Source organism: Sapajus apella, unplaced genomic scaffold (genome assembly GCF_009761245.1).
Source record: "Sapajus apella isolate SASKATOON/1434 unplaced genomic scaffold, GSC_monkey_1.0 scaffold90, whole genome shotgun sequence".
Classification (NCBI taxonomy): domain Eukaryota; kingdom Metazoa; phylum Chordata; class Mammalia; order Primates; family Cebidae; genus Sapajus; species Sapajus apella.
Window position 1 is genome coordinate 3,051,584 of NW_022437030.1, and position 4,585 is coordinate 3,056,168.

Genomic DNA, 4,585 nt, shown 5'->3' on the forward strand with positions numbered 1-4,585 from the left:
ATAAAAAAAAAAAAAAAAAAAAAAAAAAAAAAAAAAAAAAAAAGAAAAAGCCGCCCCCCTCCTCCTCCCAACCCCCTGCCGGCCCCCGGCCCCTGCGGCCCCCTCCTTCCCTCCCCCACCCTACCGCCACCCTCACCCTCCTCCTCCTTCTCCTCCTCCTCCGCCCCTTGCCGGATTTTTGTGCAAAGTTTGCAGGCGTCCGGCCACGCAGCCCGGTGCGGAGCTCACAATGAACCCATCTGAGGAGGGGGAACGGGGCTGAAGTCGAGGGGATCTCAAGGGGGGAGGAGACCGGGAGGCGGTCGGGAGCGCGGAAGCTCAGTAACCCCCGAAAAAAAAAAAAAAAGCCTTCAAATTATCCCCTGCCGCACAAAAATAATAATAATAATAATAAATATTAATGGCTCAAAAATACCCAAGCGCCTGGTTTGAAGATTATGATGGATGGGGGGCGGGGGTCCCTCAACTCAGGCTACTTGGGAGCGGAGGCTGGAAACGGCCGCGGTGGCTCGGAAGCCGCGGCTCGGGGCCCCTGGCTCACGCCCCCTTCTCTGGCTCTCGGCTCGGTGCGGCGCCGGCCCCCCGGAGGAGGAAGGGGCGCGCGGGGGCGCTCAGGCGGCGGCCAGTAGGCGCGCCCGTGCCCCGGGCATCGCTCAGCCCGTGCGCCGGGCCGCCGCTGCCTGCCCTCGGGCTGCGGTGCTCAGCGCGAGGCGCGCAGCCGATCCCCAGGCCGGTGCCAAGTCGCTGGCCCCGCTAGCTGCCTCCATGGGCCAGGGGCTCGGAGAAGGGGGAGGCGGCGACCGCGGTGGCGGAGCAGGAGGACGAGCAGGCGGCGGCGGCGGCCGGCCTCCCGTCCTCCCGGGCAGCGGCGGCGGCGGCTGCGCCCCGGCTCCTCCGCGCTCCAGCCGGCGCCGGCCCGCCCGCCAGCCTCCCTCGCGCTCCTGTCTTCTTTGTGGTCGCTGGCTCTCCTCCTCCCGATCCGGCTGCTGGGGCTGCACTGCAGAGACACATAATAAAGCCAGGCTTGGCTGGAAATGTAGCCGGGTCCCAGCAGGAGGATGTGAGGAGCGGAGTCCCGGCGGGGGAGCGCTCTGATCCCGTGGGGCGCCCCGCACTGCTCCGGCTCGGATCAGACGGAGAGAGGGCCAACAGCACCGAGCGATGGACAGCGCTGGAAATACAGCTCCGGCCGCCCGCAAAACCCGGACCGCGGCGGCGGCGGCGGCGGCAGGCACGGCGCGGGCGCGGGCACCGCACCGGCACGCGGGGCCGGGGCTCTGGCGCTGGCGGCACCGGGGCAGGAGGAGGGAACAGACTCAGGGCCCACGCGGCTGTGAAGCTCGCCAAGACGCATGAGCCTCACAAACTGCAAAAAGTGAGACAACGGGGAAGCAAACCGAGGTGGGCTGCCCTAGCATTGCCACCTCTCGATGTATGCCCCACGCACCTGAACTATCCCGAGACCTGGCTCTGCCAAGTTGGCTTTTGCCCACAGGTCAGTGTTCAAAGACAACCCGTGCCCCACACCCAAAAAATTCTTTCACCACTGGGCTAACCCCGTGCGCTCCCTACACCCGCATTTGTAGAATTCTCGCGCCTGGTGCGCACTTCCTCTGTGCCACTGTAAAAAGAACACCTTACCCGAGACCCTGCAGAAGCACCCCCTCCCCGCGCAGTTGGCAGAAGAAATAAACCAGCTCCTACTTTCTGCGAGGTACTGCCCCGCCACAAGGGGGCGCCCCACGTCCCAGCAGCTCCTTAACCGGCCGATACTCCGATCTTGGAGTAGGCCCGGGAAGGGCTCAGACTTGGGAAAAGTCTTCCCCAGGAGGCTCCACTAAACCGTTCGTCTGAAGCCTCTCCCTCCCTCACTAGCTGCAGGCGGCCAGGTCTCGGGTGGGGAGCGGCCCCGACATCGCCCCCCTCCCGGGCGAGTGGCGCCACCTCGGGCCGGCGCGCCCTGGAGCCGGGAGAGCAGAGCGGGTGCGCGGCGCGGCGCTGGGGGTTATCAATCTCGCGGATCGATAAGTTACCACTTGGAGAGGGGAAGGCTGCGTCCCCTCGGAGACGAGTTACCCAGGGCAACCTTTCACGGAAAAACCCGCTGCCCGCCGAGATCAGCGCCGGGGCGGGCCAGGCCGCGGCGCCCGCCCCACGCAGGGTGCCCGAGCCCCGCCGCTCCCCAGCCTGCCCGCCAGCCGGGCCCGGCCCCGCTCAGCTCTCTCCGCGGTCCCGCCGGGCCCTGCTCGCCAACCCCGTGCTGGGCTGATTGCCGAGGTAGATGCCACCCCCGCACCCTCGTGGCTGTGGAGCGCGAGCTGGAGGATGCGGAGAGGCCTAAGGCGAGGGGGGGCGGGGGGGGAGGGCAGGCTCGAGCGTCCTAGGCTGTCTCAGAGGTAGAGTCGGGTGACTGGCGAAACGCGACGCCGAGGTGGACACCCTAACAGCGGGAGCCGGCAAGCGAGGCTCCCAGGAGGGGCCGGGGCCCGGACAGAGACCTAACTAGATCTAACTAGACCCAAGCCCTGAGGGCCGCCCCTCCCCGGGTTAGCGCTGCCATCGCCAAGCCACTGTCCTCCCCAGCTCGTGCGTCCGAGAGTGTCCAACATCTCGGCCTCCCAGGAGGGAATGGGAGCCGCCCCTTGCTGCCCAGGGACGGACGGGGTTAGGCTGAACCAGGGGTGCCAAGGGCCGAAGCGAGGGCAGGGGCCGCGAGGCGCCTGGGAAGGAGCCAGGAAGGAGGGACAGAATCAGCCACTCCCCCCACCCCTGCCGGCGCCTGGGATCGAGGCCCGCGGAGAGAGGCTGACAGGCGGCAGATGGCACACGCTGGGGGAGGGGGGCGATTGGCCTCGGCTCCGGGGTGCCCCCGCCACGGGCTGCCTCTCCTAGGGGGAGGGGGAGGGGAACAGCCCCCAGCTTGCCCGCCCAGGCTCTCTGGGGGGCTGGAGACTGCGGATCCTGCCCAGCCGGGAGCCTGGAGAGTGCGGGGGCGGACAAAAGGAGCGCGGTGGGAAATGGGTGTGCTGGACTAGAGAGGAGGCCATCGGCGGGGAGGGGTAGTTGGGGTCCCACGGGGCTGCCCTTTTCCACTCCTAGGGGTCTGCTGAAGGCTGAGGACGGAGGTGGGGCAACAGGATGGGGGGTCCACACTAGCCCATCCTGACCTAATCCGCAAGGACTCGATCCTGGAGCCGCGCACAAAGTTTTCCGGACCCCCTCCCACGAATTGTCTGCACGCATGTCCGCGTCCGGACGCTCCCTCCTCCCCCGCCAAGTTCGGCGTCTCCCAGCTCAGCTGCAGTCAGGGTGCGGAGGGAGCCAGACCTCGTGTCCGCCTCGGCCCGGCCCGCTTCCTCTGAAGCTTATTTCATTTTTAACTCCTTCCAGAAAAATGTTGTTTTAAGGAAAATCTCAAAGGAACAAAAAGCCAATAGTGGCTTCCTTATTTGCAACCCCCACCCCCACCGCTGAGCTCGGACTGCAAGGGCCTCAGGGGGCACGGGTGACACCTGGGCCTTGCTAACCACGGGTGACCTTGGACCAGAAAGGGGTCATTTTCAGGTGATGTTTTATACCCCCCACCTGCCTACTTCTGGCAGGGAATAGGGGGTCTGGGCCCCTCTCCTGTGAGAAGGGCCCCCGCTGGCCTCTCCTTCTTTGGAAAGTGAACAGCTGCTTCTGCCCAGCTCAGAGAAATGGCTATGGAAACCCACGATAAGCTGTAAGGAACAGGAGCCACCATCATAAGTGAAAGAGAAATCCCAAGTTGACGTTTTTGAGAACAAGTAAGACTTTGCCCACACAAATGTGCATCTTCCTTCAAAGTCATAACTTGGCTGGAAAAGGGGAAACTTCTTGCCTAAGGTGGTGCCTTCTCCAGCCATTTCTGGATGCTCCTTAAGGATGTTTTTCTTAGACGTGCAGCAACTGAGGCCTCTTCCTTGAGTTTTCAAGAGGGAAGCGTCATTTTGAGCAGTCTGGTGAATGCATGAAGTTCTGGTGGGCTACAAAAACAGGATAGGACAATAAAGAAAACAAGTCGGGGCTCCCTTTGTGGCCTCTGACCTACAATCCCTGCAGAGCTCCCGGAGCTGCTCAGAGATGCTGTGCAATAAGTGACCAGATGTCCACCTTTGGCCGGGCACCATGGCTCACACCTGTAATCCCAGCACTTTGGGAGTCTGAGACAGGCAGATCACCTTCTGGGGAGGCCCTGGCTTATGCTTGTAATCCCAGCACTTCGGGAGGCTGAGGCAGGTGGATCACCTGAGGTCATGGGTTTGAGACAGGGCAACATGGTAAAACCCTGTCTTTACTAAAAAACCAAAAATTAGCTGGGCATGATGGCATGTGCCTACAGTCCCAGCTACTCGGGAGGCTGAGGTACAACAATCGCTTGGACCTGGGAGACAAAGCTTGCAATGAGCTGAGATCATGCCACTGCACTCCAGCCTGGGTGACAAAGCAAGACTCCATCTGAAAACAAACAAAAATAAAAAGAAAGAAGGAAAAGAAAGAAAGAAAAAGAAAGAAAGAAATGCCCATCTTTTCCCCTTCCATGCACACACATTACTTACTTTAA